Source organism: Lissotriton helveticus, chromosome 7, assembly GCF_964261635.1.
Source record: "Lissotriton helveticus chromosome 7, aLisHel1.1, whole genome shotgun sequence".
NCBI lineage: Eukaryota > Metazoa > Chordata > Amphibia > Caudata > Salamandridae > Lissotriton > Lissotriton helveticus.
Window position 1 is genome coordinate 1,170,095,723 of NC_136068.1, and position 21,129 is coordinate 1,170,116,851.

The following is a 21,129-nucleotide window of genomic DNA, read 5'->3' on the forward strand; positions in this document are numbered from 1 at the left end:
TTTTCAGTGAATTTTAAAGGTTTTTTAAATGCTAATTCCTAACTATATAAGGCATGAAACCTATGGTTTTTTCAGTGAATTTGCAAGGTTTTTTAAATGCTAATTCCTTACTATATAAGGCCTGAAACCTATGGTTTTTTCAGTGAATGTGCAAGGTTTTTTAAATGCTAATTCCTAACTATATAAGGCCTGAAACCTATGGTTTTTTCATTGAATTTCGAAGGTTTTTTAAATAACAATTTTTAAATCTATTAACTGTTATTTTTTTATACTGATTTACTACATTTTTGCAGGCAGGTGTTCAGAGGGCACGCCCCCTTTTTACAACGCTCTGCAGCGCAATCCCTGGCGCGTTTGCAGAGGAGGAACTAATTCCCCTTGCATACTGGGGGTCCCTGGGGGCAACTAGCCCACCAGGAGCCTCCAGTATAAGCCAGGGAGCTGCATTACAGAGAGGTGTAATGAGGCCACACCCTTTTTTACACCTCTCTGCAATGCAGCCCCGGGCGTGTTTGCAGAGGGGGAACTAATTCCCCTTGCATACTGCGGGTCCCTGGGGGCCAACTAGCCCACCTGGAACCTGCAGTATACGCCAGGGGGCTGCATTGCAGAGAGGTGTAATGAAGCCACACCCTTTTTTACACCTCTCTGCAGCGCAACCCCTGGCGTGTTTGCAGAATAGGAACTAATTCCCCTTGCATACTGGGGGTCCCTGGGGGCCAAGTAGCCCACCAGGAGCCTCCAGTATGCGCCAAGGGGCTGTGTTGCTTTGACCCGGGGCGGCGGTCCCTGGGGCAGTGTTGGGGGGATTGTGGACCCCCCATACTTATTTATCACTATGCTGCGATTTGGTCCCCCCGGGGGGTAATTTTTTAAAAAACAGACCATTTTTTTTTTAAAGAAATGTGGGCCTTTTTGGTCCTTGTGGGACCACCTGGGCAGGCCTAGGGGGTCAGGGTGTATCTATCCTGCCCCCTTTTTGTGTTCTTCACGTTTGTTTTTCTGCTTTCTTGTGCCTCGGTCTATCTACACGCACACAAATACACATATATATATATGCATATATATGCATTTATATATATGTATGTGTATATATATATATATATATATATATATATATATATATATATATATACACATACATATAAACATATATAATCTGCATATCTATATAAATACAAATATAAATGCATGCATACATATGCATATATGCATACATATGCATGTTATTTACATGAAAATTTGAAAAACACTATTAAAAGCAAAGCTAAAAAGTCACCTCATTACAAACAGAATGGCTTTAACTTAAACGAGGGCGAGATCTACTGCATTTTCAATGCTGGTTTACTTTGGTTCCATCAAGAAGGCATTCAGATGTGTCACACATTTGCCATAAATTCTGAATGTTAGCACTCTAGTTGCTCATTATATCACTGTAGTAAAGCTACTGCTCACCAGGGAAGTCTGCTGCTGGTATTCAAAGTGCATGTTTCAGTCTGCATGTCAGAATTATTTTAATGAAATAGAAGAGGATTTGAGAAGTCACTCAAAATGTGCCCTAATTTTTCTTTCTGAAGCACTAATCATACTTTCTATGGCAAAATGAACCCCCTCATGTTATTCCTTTTTAAATTAAATGTTTTCAGACTTACCACTTCATTCCAATCAAGATGGCTTCTGTTGTGCCATACTTTTGTCATAAGTAAGACTGTTAGCGCTCTAGTTGTTCTTTAGAACACTCTGGGACATTCTGTCATTGGGCTATAGTTGGGCTACATCTGGCTGATATTTGGGCTACATTTGGGCTCTTTTGTCTCTGGTGGCCATCTTGGGAGATTGCATATCTGAATTTTTTTAATGAAATATAAGAGGGTTTGAGAAGTCACTCAAAATGTGCCCTAATTTTTCTTTCTTCAGCACTAATCATAATTTCTATGGCAAAATGGACCCCCTCATTTTGTTCCTTTGCAAATTAAATTTTTAAGTGTTAACACTTTATTCCAATCAAGATGACTTCAGGTGTGCCATACTTTTGTCATAAGTAAGACTGTTAGCGCTCTAGTTGTTCTTTAGAACACTCTGGGACATTCTGTCATTGGGCTATAGTTGGGCTACATCTGGCTGATATTTGGGCTACATTTGTTTTTTTTTGTCTCTGGTGGCCATCTTTGGGCTACATTGGGCTACATTTGGGCTCTAACATATATATAGCCCAATGTAGCCCAATATATATTTTTTTCAAAGTTAATTTTCGTAAAAACCACTGGAGCACATATCTTGAGACATAGAAAAGGCACATCGGGCTACCAGTCCCTACAATTTTGCCCAGTTTAGTGGAAAACCATTCAGCCGTTCGGGCTAAAAGTGAGTCCAACCGCCCTATGGAAATTAACATGGGGAAAACACGTTTTGGGACCCCCCTTTTATCTCGGCCCCCGCTTGACGAATCCCCCCCAAACTTTCAGGGAAGGAGCGGAGCGCCGCGAGGCAAAGTTAAGGAAAATTTCAGGAAGATTCCTCAACCGGCGCCAAAGTTATTCCCAATAGAAAGTTGTGATTTCCCTATGGAAAACAATCCTAACTATATATACCTACTGGCTATCGCCAGTAGGATATATATATATATATATATATATATATATATATATATATATATTGCAGAATTTATTGCATAGTGGTTACGCGTTTCGACAGACTTGCTGATACGCGTAACCACTATGCAATAAATTCTGCAATTGGCACTTCCTGAGAGCACGGACATTCCTTTTCTTTGTGTGATACATATATATAATATACACATACATACATACGCACCTGGACCAAAATATAATAGTGCACTTCACCAGGAACTTGCAACCACATACAATCAAAGTGAATACAACAATTTAACCAGCATGTTATAACTATAAAACAGCACAGGAAAGAGCCAAAATTCTATACAATCAAATTTAACCCGTTCTTTGTCACAGTGGGCATGTGAGGAGGACGGCTGGGAGCCGTCTGAAACACGCCCACTCAATAACTCACCCTCACCGCAGCAGAATTCGCGTCGCGGTCAACGGGTTAAAGGCAGTTTCCACTAGGAGGGAGTAACACAGAATATAATGCATTCTGTCGAAAGAGATTAATTTTAAGGTGTGTCCTGAATTCGAAATGGGATAGTTTCTTTAAATCAGGAATTTGGATGTTCCAGGTGATAGTCACGTACCTGGATTAGAATTTTGTTAGGACACAAGCTGTCCTGCATTTGCACACCTCAACTAGGAGAGAGTTCTTACTTAGGAGATTTAATTTGCCACTAGAAACAGAAAGTAGTACTGCGAAGTATGTAGGAATTGTGTGTATTAATCGTTTCTAGTCCAGGCAGCAGACTTCAAATAGAAACCTCAACAAGATCAGGAACAGTGGAGATTATGCAGAATGGTATTGATGTGCAGGGCCAGACTGGTCGTAGCAGGCACAGGGCGTTATCCCGGTTGTCTGGAAAGGTGGGGGCCGGTTTTCAAGTGGCTGGGTGCAATACCGGCCCCAGTAACAAAACTGGCAGCAGTGCTAAAGCGGAAGCATTGCTGCTTCTCGCTAGCAACCCCCATATCCCCCCCCCCTCCAGGTGATGTTTGTGTTCCCAGTCCTGCCCTGGTGACGTGGTCGAATTTGAACAATTACTTTAGCAGACTGGTGGCTTTGGTGTGATGTACAATGCATTACTGGTAGAACATAGACAACATATATTATTTATAAAACTGTGCTTGAATCAGTCTGGATACCAATTAATACACACAGAAAGGACACAGAATATTATTGTTTTAATGAATGAAGATATGCTCTTTAAATAGACTAGCAATGCAGAGTGTCCTCTGAGGCTGTCAGATTCACATATGAGTTTGGACGTGGTGGACTTGAGAATGCACATGCCCAACATTGAGTCCAAATAATTATATTCTAACAGAAGAAGCTAAGGACTCTGTTGACATTTAAAGTTTCTACTCATCTGCAAGGCAGAATACTTGGGTAGGGTCAGACTGGCAAAAGAAAGAGTTTCCATATAGCTCTTTGGCTCTGCTACTAGGTCATTCTTCATTCCCTAAAGTCAAGACTGAGGCTTTTCTCTATGTCTACGATGCACGTAGGTTCAAAATAACTAAAGTGGTACTGCCAAAATGAAATATTCAGTAGAAGCAGTCGACAGATATGCAAACACAGCTGAAAAAACTGTTAATGTTAGCTAACCACAGAGACCTTAGTTCTCATTTGGCAGCTACCTACCTGTCTGGAACTAAATAAGAACGTATTAACAGCTTATGGAAGTTTAAAGAACTATCATTGGAGGGGCCACCTCAATAACTATCCACAATTCCATTAGACATTGCATTAGTATCCCAGCTAAACATTTGGGTTAACCTAGCACAAACCTACATTGGCCAGGCAAACTTGAAATGACTGAATCTGAACATTCTTTTTGCCTTTATGAAGCATATACAAACTGAAACTGACAAACTAGTCTTTGGAGGCACCCAAGTGCACAATAATAAGTTCTAGATGCAATCAATTTGTATGATAGCTTTAGGGTCTTGTTATCAATAATGATCTACCACACTTAAATTTCAAAATGTATTCTTTGTTGTCATACGGTAAGATTAGATTCGAGTATATACATAGTATAGACTAATCTACTGAGGAATTTGAAACAAAACAAATCCACATGCAATAGCAGCGTTGAAAAACACACAGACAATGTGTGCTTTACAATACGAGGCTGCTATGTCAAGATCAATTTTAAATTCTGAGGTACATTTGGTAATTTGAACAATATAGGTAAATCATTGACATTACTGAACTTCAGATATAATCATCTAACTGATAAGATCCCAACCACAATATAAGTGATTTGTTCCCAGAGTATGGCCACTACCAGACTGAAATTTAAAAGGGATCTTTTCTGGAACACTGTTGTCCAAAATAATGTACCTCTTGTGTACCAAACAAAACAGTATGAGAGTTTCCCCTTGGGTGTCCTGTAGAATTAGTTAAAAGGACTAATATTAAATGGATAATGTGCACTGAAATCACCGTCTCTGGACAATCCGTGTGAGAGATGTCCTTCCCTGGAACCTAGTTGGCACCCCCTGAGCTTTGGACATAGAATGCAATTTTGCAAAAGGAATATAGGAGACCTGGCGCCTTGTGGAGGTCCAGTATTGATCAGAAGATTAAGTAGGTTACTTTGGTAATTTTCTTTTTGATGGCCACGTTATCATCCTCCTGATCAATTTTTAGCCAGGCTTAAGGCAGAATCTAGATTTTTTTTTCAACAGTTCTAAACCACTAGCAACATGTGCTGCTGTTGTGGCACCAGCTGCTTATCTACGACAGGTCATACCAAAAAGACAAAACAGTTCCATAGAGGTGCCAGGCAACACTGGTGACAAAAATACCCACGTTTTTACTGTAAACAGAGTTCAACATAACCATAAGATGGAATCAAACAAAAGCAAGCAGTGTTTGCAATCAGGATGAATGTTACCAAAGAGTTAACAAAAACTCAGCAGAGAGCGAGTTAAAGGTGAAATTATGGACAGAGGATCAAGTAGCAGCTTGACAGATGCTGATGAGTGGCAGTCCACTCAGAAGGGTTGAGGTAACAGTCTTAGTCATCATTATCAAAGAACTTTATTTCGCATTTAAGAAAAATGCATAAACGTACATAGGACAAATAACATTTCAATAAATAAAAAAAAACAGTCTTAATCCACCTTCAAATGTTCTCCAATTCCCGCCAAGAGTTAGTTCTTAGCCTGTTTCTGACATTACATGATCAATGTTATTAGGTCATTTGTTTATGATTTGCTCTATATTCAAGTTTTAGAAAAGCCAATGAACACATGACCAAAATGTTTAGATCTTTCACATAAAAAATCAGTCTATGAACTTTGTGAGCTACTCCTCTATTTTGAAACTGAACAGAGGGGACAGAATGATGAAACAGAGCCCAAGAATACCCTAGCTGGAGAAAACAGGCAGCATAAGGAGGGGTGTGAAAGGTGATACCCTGACTCATCTCACTGAAACAATCATAACCAGAAAATAAGGTTTTCAAAGTCTGGCGCTGTAATTGACGTAAATGTTTGGGAGTGAGTATGGTAGCCATAAAGTACGCCAAGGCCCAAAGTGAAATCCCAATATGGGAGCATAAATAGTGTCGCAGTAAAAGAGTCCTAGAACCCCATTAAGAATCTGTTAACGATTAGACAATGCAGTAAGAAACTTTTCTCCGGAGAGCATATTCATGCAGCAGCAGAAGTCAACTAGTTCCTACATTAGAACCACTAGAAGCTAAGGATACAGAAAAGTGCTTGAAAAGGCCTGGACTACTATTCTCTTGGATTAGAGAGGCTGACAGTGTGAGATGCAGCCACTTACTTGCCTGCGGCTAGAGTAGATTATGTTTCTGCCATGCTGCAAGAATAGCCTCTAGCACAGCATCATTAAAAGGCAGTATATTCTCTGCTCGCAATAATAACAATATAGATGTGATAAAGTAACACCGTCCTACATTACAGTAACATTGCAAGTCATCGAGGGGTTTCATGACCAACAAGAGCAAAGGTCGAGTTTCTTCATAGGGTTAAGGAACACCAATATGACTTGCAATATACTTAAAATGTATAGCAGGAAGTATGTTATTCCTTATAAAACATGACCACCCGTCACCTTTCACACAAACCACTGAAATACTTGGTGCACAGCTCTTTCATAAAGAGAGAGCATGTTTACAAACGTAAAGAATAAAAATATAATCTCTAGTGTAAATTAAACCATCCAAAAAGCTGTTAAATATTTGCTGTAAAACAATATTGGGATTGGTTTACTACAAGTCAGGTTTTTTTAAGAAAAGGTACAGTGTCTTGTAATGTGTAGAAACATGCAGAAAGGTTCGAACTTTTCTACAACTACCTTAAGCGTACAAAATATAAACATGTTGCCTTAAATTTCCCATTTCTGCTTGTCATGGTACAGCTATAAAAACAGAGCAGAAGAAAGATAAGAAATGTTTTGTTTTATGCTCTGTCACCTGCCCAGCCTTTCCCCTCAGCTCAACTAGACTGACTGTCTTGAAGGTCTTACAGTCGTATTCTGGCAACATTTCTTTAGAATGGGAGACTGGGTGTGTCACAAGTCATCGATTATAAAGAATTCAGAAACAGGCTTTCAATACAGGGATTGCAGAATCTCATGTATTATACAATAATAACATTATGAACACATCCTGTGCACACACAGCCAACTCAAACATATAATATGTCCTTTAGTACATTTCCTCCAACAAGAAAGGGATAGTTGACGTCTGTTGTTGTTAATTCTTTTTTAATACTCGAACTACACAGCGCCAGCCGACACGTGTTTCGTCAAAGTATATTACACTCCGACTCTTCAGGGCTTCCTTCTATGGCTGGGCAGATCAGCAGGGCAAAGATTGTCTCAAAGAGAACAACTCGGAGAATAGAAATCACGGCCAATGAGGACAACTTTTTTACACGTACTGCAGCAACTGAACTGATAGCCCTGGTCTGCCCCAGTTACCTATTACGGCCTGATACACAGATTACGTTGCAACAGCTCTACATGGAGCAGTGATAAAGAATCTCAATCCACACGATCAATAAAATAATCTACAGTAACCCTAACCGGGTCGGAAGTATCACCGGTTTTGTGGAAATATACTTTTCGCTTCTAATAGAAGGAAGCCCTGAAGAGTCGGAGTGTAATATACTTTGACGAAACACGTGTCGGCTGGCGCTGTGTAGTTCGAGTATTAAAAAAGAATTAACAACAACAGACGTCAACTATCCCTTTCTTGTTGGAGGAAATGTACTAAAGGACATATTATATGTTTGAATTGGCTGTGTGTGCACAGGATGTGTTCATAATTGTAGATGTTGTGCAAACAATATCCTTATAGGGGTTGTGAGAGTCACCCTTTCCTGTAGCACCACAAACGGAAACGGTAAAAAATTACAGGCATCAGATATTTTGCGGAGCGCAATTAATCCCTAAGACAAAGAACACTGCACGTTGATATTATAATATTAACATGTTCATTATACAGTGGTGGCTCCTCCTCTAAGGCATAGAAGTGTTGCCCTACTGCTCAAAAGGAAAAATAAAACGTGGCGTTATGATCATTTTATTTTTCCAATTGCTGTCAGTGGCAAGGCACGGCTGGCCAGAGCAGGTGGAGGAGTTGTTTGCACTCCTTAAGTGCTCATGACAGTTTGGCTGGCCCTCTTGCAGTGTTGTGATTGGCTATGGGGACCCTTTTTGCGCAGGTGATTCCTGCTGGAACTGGAGACAAGAAGAAGGAAAAGGACAGAGGAGAGGTGGTGGCTGGCCGTTCCAGGTAGGTTCTTTGTTTTCTTCTTTTTTTCATTCCTTCGATCCCCCAGCCCGCTGCCACCACCAACCCCCGGCCGCCCAAATGCCCCGGTCAGGTAGCAGCCGGTACTATCATTATATAGCGCTTTTTACGGCACGTCAATCTACTCTAAACTCTGCAAAAATACAGCTCTTGCTAGAGGTGCACCTTGTGGTTTGAAAGCAAGTATTTTGATAAAAAGCTTGGATTGTACTTGCTTTGAACTCAATCAATTTTAGCAGATATTTGTATTGCAGCTGAAAAGAAGGTACGTGCCTCTGAAGGAGGGAAAGTATCAAGGTATCAATGCCACTGGAATTCTACAAATCCAACAGAAGAACCATGTCAGTGTGCTAGGCAAGGATGGAGATTGTCTTCCTAGCTGCGGCCATACGGATCACAGGAAGTGGATGGCTTTTGAAACCTTAGGGCACCAGCTTTGGTCCCAGACAGTTTTGAAAAGCTAAGAATGATTCAGGCCTGGCAATCTGTTCTTGTTCTCAGGTTTCTGTTCCATCAGGTGGCTGGCAGTGAGGTTTATGGCAATGTGCATGGAAGCCAGGGACACTGGCATTGGAAATCATGGTAACCTTGGCACTATCCTGTGATTCTGGGCAAATGACTTCATTGTCCCCGTGCCTAAAAAAAAAAAAAAATAATAATCTAACACCAATGTCCTTGCTGAGTTTCCGCTATATAAAACTGGGCAGAGGTGCTGAAACTACAGCAGTTGGTTTCTCAGTAATCAAAATCAATTGGAAAAGTTAGGAAAGCTTGACTGGCAGAAACCACCAGCATAGATATGGTGTTAGGAGATACCACCGACCTTAAAGAAACTGTTGCGTGCCAAGGGAATACCACAAGATTCTGGACAACACTCATTGAAAATATCCATCTTGACCTCTTGCAAGGACTATACTTTTTTTGTGTGACAGCCACACCAGGAAAGCTTAAATGTATTTGCATTTATAGGCAGAGAAATGTGTTCAGATGAGGAAGCGTAGGATCGCTTCTTATAGATCCTCTTCTTGTGTTGTACAGTGCTTTAATCACCATGCAAATAGGGAAAGGGTCTGTTAGGTTTCTTGAGATGATGGCAGGCAGCGGTGGTGTGGAGACTCTTCCCTCACTTGAGAATCACCCCCATCACAGCTTGGAATTAACACTTGGCATATTTCTCCCGAATTGCCTGCGCGAATGAGGGCACATAATGTACATATTCTCACAACATGGCTGAAAGGCAGCAAGAACAGGCGTCCATCTAAGACTTATACCTGTGACAGGAGAACGGGGTTTGAAGAAAGTCTTCGGACGATACATGGCGAGTAAAATATCAGGCAAAGACACACTAATCATATAAATGTAAGTCTGGGGACAGGTGACTGTGACAAACAGAGGGGGAAAGGGAACAGAAAGAAGAAACGCTGCAACAGCCGCTTCCTCGATTACCTAGAACATCTAAATCTTCGAGCACTAAACAGAAGATTTCCAGAAGACTCTCCTCCGGTCGAATCATTTTACTCTGCAACGACAAGTTCCATACTAGATTACACCTTTGCAAGCCTCTCGCTGTTCCCATACATCCTAGGGTTCAGAATGGGGGACAAGGGCGATAGTGATCATCGCCCCTAGGAAATTCAACTAATAGCCACCGCACCCAGATCAATTAGGCCAAACGTAACCTTGGGTCCTATTTACACCTCAAATCTAAAAAGGATCAAAGGTACGACAAATAACCTAAACTTGCAGGCCGAAGCTGCAATTCAACTCTTTAACTTGCAAGCTTTCAGATCAAATTGCCTACTGTGGACATTTTACTACCATACTACTAGAAAAACTTGCAGATACTTTCCCTACAAAAGTCAACACTCGGAAAGCATGCAGAAAAAACATAATACAGAAAGATCAGAGAGGTCAGCTCAAGTCACTCAAAAAATCAATAAACTCGATTCTGCGTAAGCTGAGAAGATCCTAAGAGAACATTAGTGCACAAGCATCCCTGAATGACCAAAGGGCAGCGCAAGAAAGACTGAAATGGAACATCAAGAGAGACCGCTAGAACGAAATCTGGGCAAAACTCCTACACAATACAAATTGTAAAAACAGCACCCGGTTTTGGAAATCTGTGAACGGGATCATGCGCCCACAAAATAAGGGCATAGGGTCTCATATTCCGGAAGCAAACTGGATAAAATATCTTACTAGCCACTTCAATAACCAAACAGAAAATGACAGGAGCCCAAATGGCCAACAGCTGGATCCCAGAGGGACAGGCTGAAGCAAGCATAATAAAGATAAGGGAGCAGTAGTACCCAACCACAGGAAACAAACCACCAGGCGCAGTAAGCCATCCGCTGTCACTCTTAATTAAAAAGCAGATCTCCAAAGGGAGGAAAGAAGGAGCCCCGGGACTGAATGTCAAGTCAAGTCAAGTCAGAAAATTTATATAGCGCGCTACATACCCAGAGGGTCTCAAGGCGCTTGAAGAAGGGTGGGGAGTTATTGGTCGAATATCCAAGTTTTAAGTTGTTTTCTGAATGCTGGGTGGTTTTGAGTGAGGCTAAGGTGAGTGGGAAGTGAGTTCCAGGTTTTAGATGCCAGGTAGGAGAAGGATCTTCCTCCCATGGTGGTTTTGTTGATGCGAGGTACAACAGCAAGGGCTTGGTTGGAGGAGCGTAGCTGGCGGGAGGGGGTGTAGAAGGAAAGTCGTGTGTTGAGGCATTCGGGTCCAAGTTCGTAAAGTGCTTTGTGAGCGTGGGTTAGGAGGCGGAATGTTATCCTCTTATTAACGGGGAGCCAGTGGAGGTTTTTCAGGTGACTAGAAATGTGGTCTTTAATCGGGATGTCTAGTATGAGTCTGGCTGATGCGTTCTGGATGCGTTGGAGTTTTTTCTGATTTTTTGCGGTGGTATCGGCGTAAAGGGTGTTTCCGTAGTCCAGGCGGCTCGTGACCAGTGCGTGGGTGACCGTTTTTCTAGTTTCGGTGGGAATCCAGCGAAATGTTTTTTTGAGCATGCGAAGAATGTTGAAGCAAGATGATGAAACGGCGTTGACTTGTCTATTCATCGAGAGTGAGGAGTCCAGGATGACGCCCAGGTTCCGTGCGTGGTCCGTCGGGATGGGTGCTTTTCCGAGGGCCTCTGGCCACCAAGAGTCATCCCAGGCGGAGGGGGAGGTACCTAAGATAAGGACTTCTGTTTTGTCTGAGTTCAGTTTCAGACGGCTGTGTTTCATCCACTCGGCTACTTCTTTCATTCCTTCATGTAAGTTGGTTTTGGCGGTGTTCGGGTCATTGGTGAGTGAGAGGATCAGTTGGGTGTCATCAGCGTAGGAGATGATGTTGAGGTTGTGTTGGCGTGCGATGGTCGCGAGGGGGCTCATGTATACGTTGAAGAGGGTGGGGCTGAGTGAAGATCCTTGTGGCACGCCGCAAATGACTTCAGTGGCCTCTGCTTTGAATGGTGGAAGGCGGACTCTCTGAGTTCTTCCGGTAAGGAACGAGGAGATCCATTCCAGTGCTTTTCCTTGGATTCCGATGTTTCTGAGGCGTTGTAGCAGGGTGCTATGACAGACTGTGTCGAAGGCTGCGGAGAGGTCAAGGAGGATGAGGGCGACTGTGTCTCCATTGTCCAGTAGAGTGCGAATGTCGTCTGTAGCTGCGATGAGTGCGGTCTCAGTGCTGTGTTTTGCTCGGAATCCGGACTGTGAGGAGTCGAGGGATTTGTTGGTTTCGAGAAAGGCGGCGAGCTGGTTGTTGATGGCTTTCTCGATGACTTTGGCCGGGAACGGAAGGAGCGAGATGGGGCGGTAGTTTTTGAGTTCGGTGGGGTCAGCTGTGGGTTTTTTCAGAAGGGCGCTGAGTTCGGCGCGTTTCCAGATTTCCGGGAAGGTGGCGGAGTTGAGGGAGCAGTTGATGACGTCTCGGAGGTGTGGTGCAATGATGGAGTCTGCTTTGTTGAAGATGTGGTGTGGGCATGGGTCTGTGGGGGATCCTGAGTGGACGGAGTTCATCAGGCGGATGGTGTCTTCGGTGGAGATTGGGTTCCAGTCATTAAGGATGTTCAAGGGGGGTGTAGGTGCGGCAGAAGGTTGTGTGGGTCGGTCTCCGGGTTGGTTGTTAAAGCTGTTGTGGATGTCTGCGATTTTGTTGTGGAAGAACGAAGCTAGGGAATCGCAAAGGGTTTGGGAGGGAGTGATGTCGTTGGAGTTGGCTGAGGGGTTGGTAAATTCTTTGACGATGTTGAATAGTTCCTTGCTGTTGTGGGAGTTGTTGTCTAGTCGGTCTTTGAATGCGGTTTTCTTGGCAGTTCGGATCAGTTGGTGGTGTATGCGGGTGGCGTTTTTGAAGGCGTCCTTGGTGCTGGTGTTTGGGTCTTTTTTCCAGGCCTTCTCAAGGGAGCGACAGAGTTTCTTGGATTTCTTAAGATCCTCGTTGAACCAGGGAGCATTTTTGCTGCCTAGTTTGATTTGACGTTTTTTTAAAGGTGCTAGGTTGTCGGCGCTGTTAGTTACAGAGAGATAAACGGTTAAGGGGGGGTCCGAGGGGAAAAAATTATTATAGACCTACTGGTACCTAGTCCCCCAACTAGACACTAAAACACACGGAAGGTACAGAAGGTCTCAGAAATACAGAGGGAGAGAAAAGAAAATAGCAAATCTCTCTATTGGGACCTAAGGACATGAGCCAATCAAATTTTGAAACAAAGGAGTTTCCTTTCAGGTCCACTGCAGGCTTATCAGTGTAGGTCACGGTTGGCTGCCTGTGAGCCGATTCCCATTGGCCTACACATGAGCCAATCAAATTTTGAAACAAAGGAATTTCCTTTCAGGTCCACTGCAGGCTTATCAGTGTAGGTCACGGTTGGCTGCCTGTGAGCCGATTCCCATTGGCCTACACATGAGCCAATCAAATTTTGAAACAAAGGAGTTTCCTTTCAGGTCCACTGCAGTGTATTTAACATCGCGTGTGACCATCAGTCGTCGCCTCCCCCTCGGCTCAGTTTTCACTCCGAGGCAACGACGGAGAGGTCAGTGGTGGTGGTACAGTCAATAGCATTATTGCTTTGGTCTTTGGTCTTTGAGTACTAGGTGGAAAGCACAGGAGTAGGCGCCTCTATTCCCAGTGACTGCGGCTGGCTACCTGGGCCTTTGTACTTTATAGGTCTACAGGTTTGTGCAAGCAGTGCAGTCAGTGAGGCTTTGTGGTATACTTTCCTGATGCAAGAGGAAACCAGTCTGGCCATTGTGTCACCATGTGTGTCTCTGATTTATGTGTTTTGAATCCAGTTTTTCTTTTTTCTTGTCTGTAGATTGTGTTTCTACTACCACTGGTTATAACTTTCTAAGTGTTCTGTTTATTTCCAGTGCGTGGCCTCCCTTTCTTCCTGAGCAGTGGCCAGGTGAGGTGAGGTTTTCTCTCCCCACAATAAGGGTGAGTGTCTTTCAAGTGTTCATAGCCATATTATAAAGACCATAGAAACGAGAGTTTGCAGTCTGTGCACTTCTTTTTGTTGACATAATTTGTCCATGTCTCTGTTTCTGTCTTTTGTATTGTGTCTATGCAGGAGAAGATACACTCTTTTCAGTTTGGAAAGCAGATGTAGATCCCACTTTCACATCACTTAAGTAAGTGTTGCAGTAGCACCATAGGTCCTGACGAAAGCCCTTGAGGCTGAAACATGTTGACCGAATAACAACATTGGTGGGTAGCAATTCCTTACATGCTATCAGCATACTGTTTTTAACCATACCACTTTGATGGTCAGCCCTAATAAAGTATTTCATGACATCATCGTAGGTATTTTTAGAATCACTTGGATTATTTTCCTTTTCTTCTTCTTTTTCTTTGAGCACTGCAACCTCAACCCCTCCCGCTCATATACTGTCATCTGTTGGTGAAATGTTCTGGGTCCATCACTAGGCAGTCCTATGGATTGTTTCCAAGGCAGACCCTAGAGGACACAATTTACCAACATATACCCAGATGACGAGATTCCACTTATGAGTGGGCTGATGGGTATCTTTTTCCTCTCCTTGTGCATCTTCTCTTGTTTTTGTTTTCTTGGTTGTTTCCAGATTAACTGTGTATTCTGGGCATGTAAAGAGGACACTATTAGGTCCCAATAGAGAGATTTGCTATTTTCTTTTCTCTCCCTCTGTATTTCTGAGACCTTCTGTACCTTCCGTGTTTTTTGGCGCTGTTAGTTAGCCATTGAGTGAAGTTAATGGCTGCTTGGTTGGGGTTCGAAGAGTGGGCAGGGGGGTTTTGAAGAAGCGATGAGGAGATCTGATCAGTGGTGATTTTGTTCCAGTTTCTTCGTAGAGTAGGTGGAGGATGGTTGTGGGTTGTGATCTTTTTGTAGGAGAAGTGAACGCAGCTGTGGTCCGTCCAATGGAGAACTGTGGTGTGACTGAAGGAGATATGTTTGCTGGAGGTGAAGATGGGGTCGAGTGTGTGACCTGCGTAGTGAGTGGGGGTATTAACAAGTTGTTTGAGTCCGAGGTTGGCGAGATTGTCCAGAAGGGTGGTGGCGTTGCTGTTGTTGTTCTTTTTCAGGTGAAAATTGAGGTCTCCTAATAGAATGTAGTCCTCGGAGGGGAGGGCGTGTGGGGTGATAAAGTCAGTGATGTCTTCACTGAATTGTGCACGAGGTCCAGGTGGCCTGTAGAGGAGGGTGCCTCTGAGTGTGGTCTTGGGGTCGGTGTGGATCTGGAAGTGAAGGTGTTCGGTGTTCGCGAGGTTGATGTCTGAGCTGGTTGAGATGCGGATGGAAATCTTATGGACGATTGCGATGCCTCCTCCTGTTTGTTTGGTTCGGTCCTTACGGATGATCTTGTAGCCGTCCGGGATGGCAATGGTGATGTCTGGGGCTGAGGAGGCGTTCATCCATGTTTCTGTTAGGAAGGCGACGTCCGGAGAGATGGTGTCTAGTAGATTCCACAGGTCGATGGCGTGTCTGTGGACCGAGCGGGTGTTGAGCAGGATGCATTTAAGGTGGTTAGTGTCGAAGCTCTGTTTGGTGTTCGTGGATGAGGAGTTGGTCTTGGTGCCGTCATACTTACAGGAGTTGCAAGTGAAGGGTCCATGGGTGTGTCCAGGAGCGGCTTGGGCGCAGTTAGGGAGTCGGCCGGGGTTTAGGGCAAGGAGGGTAGAGGCGTCGTAAGTAATGCGGGTGGGGAGGGTGGTACGGGGGCCAGGGGGTATGGCGCTGGGCGCGGCCTTGGCGCGGACGGGCATAGACGGGCTTACCTTTGGCGCACCTTCGGCGCAACTGGGGCGCGACCGCTGCGCGTGAACGCTGCGCACAAGTGCTACTGACATAAATGGGTGGAGGGGGAGGGGCGAGGGGAGCTCAGCTGGGAGGCGGGGCGGGCTCTAGAGGACGGGCTTGCAGGGAAAACAACAACAACGAAATGGCGGCGGATGGTAAAGCACTATCAACAAAGCGCCAGAGATGAGTGCAACGAAGGCACAGTGAAAGTAAATGCGCAACAAGTAATTGGATGCTGAAAGAATGAGGCAGACTTCAATAGTTATCGTCACAGCAGTCACAGTGCAGTTATCGCGCTACAAGTTTATATGCCAGATCTCAAGCGCAGCCCAGTGCAATTATCACGTTACAAGTTTAAAAGCCAGGTCCCAAGCGCAGTGCAACAATACCAGTTCAAGCAGGGAGCCAGGGGAGCGACCGCTCACAGCGGCGATGAGACAGTCACAGCGCTTCCGGGGACGGGAGATGCTCTATGTAATCAGTGGGAGGGGAGCTCAGCTGGGAGGCGGGGCGGGCTCTAGAGGACGGGCTTACAGGGAAAACAACAACAACGAAATGGCGGCGGATGGTAAAGCACTATCAACAAAGCGCCAGAGATGAGTGCAACGAAGGCACAGTGAAAGTAAATGCGCAACAAGTAATTGTATGCTGAAAGAATGAGGCAGACTTCAATAGTTATCGTCACAGCAGTCACAGTGCAGTTATCGCGCTATGGCATTCCACCTGCCATGTTTAAAGCGAAGACTGAAGATTGGGCGGATATCCTGCAACCTCTCTTTCTGGAAATCAGGCTGCTAAACAGAATACCAGAATCTTGGAGGGCTCGACAATAGACCCAATCTATAAAAAAGGAGACAAGGCCGAGCCCAACAACTATCGCTAAGTAGCTCTGATCGATAACGAAGCGAAATATTTTGCGGGCACCATATTAGAGGAGCTTACACTCTGGGCTGAGACGAATCAGATAATACTGCAGAATCCGATCGGCTTCCGCAAATCAAAATATCCTCGTAATTTCTCTGATAATCCGTGCAGCAAAATCCTCCAAGTTACCTCTACACCTGTGTTATATTGATTTTAGTGCTGCCTTTGACAATGTAGAGAGAGGTAGACTGGGGGAAACTGGTGCGATGGGGCATACCACAGTCTAGTCTAAACATGCTGCTGCTCCTACATACTGACACCTGGGTGCAGGTGAAACTAGGCGGCGGCACCCACCTCTCCTCAAAAGTCCTAATAATAAAAGGACTGAAACAGGGTTGTGTGCTTGCACCAACCCTGTTCAATCTATTCATGGCTGACCTTCCAAAGGTGCTTGACGTCTGTAACTTCCATTCACCAAGGGTAGGAGGGAAAACTTTAACTAATCTCATGTACGCAGACGACGTAGTTCTGCTTTGTCACACTCACATCGGTCTTCAACATCTACTGACGGAAATGCAGAACTACGCAACAGAAAAAAACGTACAAATAAATCTGAGAAAAACCCGCACAATGTCAATAAATAATAAAAAGAACCCACAGAGGAACTGGTTTCTTAGCGGCATTAAAAGCGACCCAGCTTGCGAGTATAAGTTTCTAGGAGTCATATTCGACAAAGAAGGGTCGTTTGGGCGCCAGAGAGAGGAAATAAGAAGGAAAGGTCTGCTGACCGCCCTGACGATGAAAAACCTTGCAAACCAATTGAAGGGACCGACTTTGACCCCGCTCTTGAAGGTAGTCAAGGCTAAACTTCTCCCCTTAGCGAGGCAATGCAGGGAAGAGAAGCTAAGGAGCTGGATAACAGGCAGGTCAATAATCCCGCCATACACATCACCTGCTCAAATAAGGTTGGAGTTTCGTCTTCAACAACGAGTCTTAGCCAGGTATGGCGCTTACATCATCTGCTGGCATAAGATAAGAAGTGCCACTATAAACACGCTAAACTATCTGCTGTGGCACGACATACAGCACAAGGAGTCCTCTCACGCAAGAAGCTACCTTCAGTTACCCTTGGAATCTACCAAACTCTCTGGACTATGGGATGCGCAACTCGGCTATCTCAACTTTAAAAAACTAGTCTGGAAAAACATAAAACAAATCTTCTTAGTGGAGGACAAGGCAAGCTTCTTAAACAGATCTCATGCCTGGATGACCCTTAACTCCTACAAATCACTCGCCCCACAACCATACTTTAACCAGGGCTATCCCATGGCCATAAAAATGAACTTCTTAAGGTACAGACTGGGGATCCTTCTATGCACCCAGCATCTACCACCATGGCTGAGGACAAAAGGATAAGATACTTGCAGGCTGTGTAACATCAAGAATGGCGACATTCTACATTTAATTTGCCTATGCAAAGAACTGCAACAAGCGCAGCAACAGCTCCTTAAAGAACCTCTTAAACAGAAAGGCATCCGCACCAGGACGCAAGCAGTGCTGGCCTGCTTAAACCCAGTAAACATCCAAGTAAACTGTAGATTGGTAAAATTCCTGATGATAGCCGAACAAAAAATGCCAAAAATACCAAAAAATGCTCCACAAAGCCTTGTCGTCGCAAGCTGTCCAGCAGAGGGGAAGAGGTCTTAGCCGGACCGCATTAAGGATGCCCGCCAGTAGAAGAGGGATAAATCTTGCAATAAGTCGAGATAATTCGAACAACGTGACAAATGGGCAAGCAAGGCTGGAGTAAAGAAAATCTGAGATAGTACATCACAGCATCTACTGAGCTAATGACTTTCATTAATAAGTATAATTAACTGTTATTTTAAATTGCAATGGATTTTCTACCTTTGGCTTTTAACTGCTTTTAACAAAGATTTTTCTTTAGCAACTGTAACAACTGAAAACTTAGCCAAGGCAGATGAAATCATATGGAATGTCTATTAAAAATGTTTTATTCTTTTAAGTGCTAATATTGCAATGGGTTTAGTTAACTATGCAAAGAAATATAATGAACACCTATCTAAAACATAAGCTTTCAGTGCATAAGCTTGTGCATGATGCAACTACTAAAATAGTGTTTGTTGTTGGAAAATGAACTCTAAAGTTTAGGTGTTCAGTGGACAAGACTGGTGATATATGTGGGAAAGTTGTGGTACCTAAGATGATCAAGGACAATATCTGTCCTCGACACATGATGAAGCAAGGTATATTATAGTTTGGAATAATAGGAAGATCATAAAACGACTTTCTTACTTTTTGTGCAGCTGGCAGAATGCTCCTGTGTGGACTTGTGCACTAGCAGAAAGAATCTGAACATTGGGGCTACATTAGAAAAGATTGGGGCACTTTTGTGCACTTTCGTCTGCCCTCCTGCTACTGTGGTAGCTCTGAAGAGAACGACCCCTGTGCCACATTTCGCAATGCAAGATCTTCAGGAAACTAGATTGGCAATTTATACAATATAAAAATTGATAATTTCACTCTTGACCTTCATCAATGTTTATCTTGCAAACGTATCCTCATCCAAGCTTGCCGAACATGTCTTCCAATTATATCCTTATCCTATCAGGGAGCAGATAGCTTTACTAACAGCCTACGCTCTCTGCGGACATCGAATAACACGAAGACCTTTTAAGTCATGGGAAAAGTGGCTTATTTCCCATGGCCCCACTTTTCAAATGGGCCTGCTTAGGTAAGTGAACTTTTTTTCTTTCTTACCTAGGTTTATTACTGTATGTCAACATATCTCCTCCTTTCTGCTTACCTCTGTCTCTCTTTGCAATAAGTCAACTTAAGGATTGTTGGGTCACCCAGAAAGGCATGTTTCAACTGTGCTTGTGTGACCCCATTTCTGACAGTTTGTTTGTCATCGTATGGGCTTGAATTAGCAGGAAATGGGTGATAAAACTGAAGGCTGTTCTGAAAAGTATGTCTTGCCCAGTGCCCCAAAATCCTTAAGATGACACTGAAATACCTTTCCTCCTCTACGAATCCCTTAACTATTAGCTTGTATAATGCAGCAAAAGATCATGTTTCTCATGCGTGTACGTGAACGTCTAGCATCCCCGAGAAAAATGACCAATGTATCGTCTAGCACACTGTTATGAGATAACAATCTAAAGACCAATTTCTGGACTCACTCGAGTGTAAAATGTTCTAATAAGGTGGGGATAACAGTCGAAATTTCCTCCCACTTGAAACAGCCAGGCCTCCTCAGTGAAATGTGATCCTGATTTTAAATTCACGTCTGGAGAGAAACCACTGTCCTTAACGTTGGAGGCAAGGGCCCTAATGTAACAACGCATTTCTTCATAGGCAGAGAAAGGGTAACATGCTCATGATCCTTTCTAGCCATTTTCAGCCACTAGATAAAACAAGGCTCCTAAAAATGTGTGGTAATGATAGGCCCCATTGCGGATGCAATCCACCAACGATGCACCATTCTTGAAATCATACTCATCAGCTCCTATTTTTGCTTTATCACATATATCCCAACCACACAGAAATAGAAACCTAGAGCGAGACAGAGACCACTGTTAGGTTGTTCACTGCCTAAACAATGTCCAAATGTCAATGAAGCTCAATGGGTTACAGATTGAGGCCTTCTCCTGGCAAATTCATCTCCCTACCATTTGACTAACAGTCTTCCAAATCCCCTCTTCTTTTCTGTCCTCATAGATAAGCAACCTAGTTTCAGCAAACCTGCTCAAAGTAAAACTGCCCTTTGAATCCTTGATATTTAAAGTCACAAAAATTAGCCTCATGTGTGGCATGAAGCAATCACATCATCACCCATTCTGGAGGTGGGCAAAAGCTTCCACTCGATCAATAGATGAAACTTAAATATCTCTACCTAGTACTCAACGCCACACAAAGAAGCACGCCTGGCTACTTCACCAACTACTGCCAGCCATAAAATCAGATACTAGGAAAGGTTTCTGTAACATACAATTTTATTGATCAGCGAGGTGCAACCATTATAAGCGATGATGCCTGCACGTAGGAGGTGGCACTTAAATAAAAGTGTAGGACAAAGTGAGGTACAAAGCAGTATCATGTTTCTTTTGTAATGGGAAAATATTTAAGCCTGTATATGTCCACAAGGAGCACACAGTTTCCCTTCTTAGCCTTCCTCTGCAACCCCTTGCCACATCCTCATATTTTAGCTCTCGGACACATTTCAACATGCATCATCAGATGTCACATTTGAGATATACACATATATATATATATATATATATATATATATATAAGGATCAGATACAACACATCTCTCTCTTTAACAAAACACATTACAGCATAAAATACAACAACGCACAAGGTTTTCTATTTTAAATTTCCCCACAATACCTCTCCACCTAGAACCTGATTATCTGAAGTAATATAAAGGGTCAAAACCCCACTGATTGAGCAACGCTGACAGGCACGAACTCTAACAGGCATATGTGCATCCCCTTCAATAGCTCCTTCTTGGCACCAAGAATTATTCACCACACCTCCAGTCCCAACATAAATCAC

General features: G+C 43.5%; 1 protein-coding gene across 3 annotated transcripts in view; it reads right to left on the reverse strand.

Annotated features, from left to right (window-relative positions):
• The window catches only part of CEP112 (centrosomal protein 112), a 2,313,552-nt gene that overhangs the window by 1,530,691 nt on the left and 761,732 nt on the right, over nt 1-21,129 (reverse strand). The window lies entirely within an intron of this gene.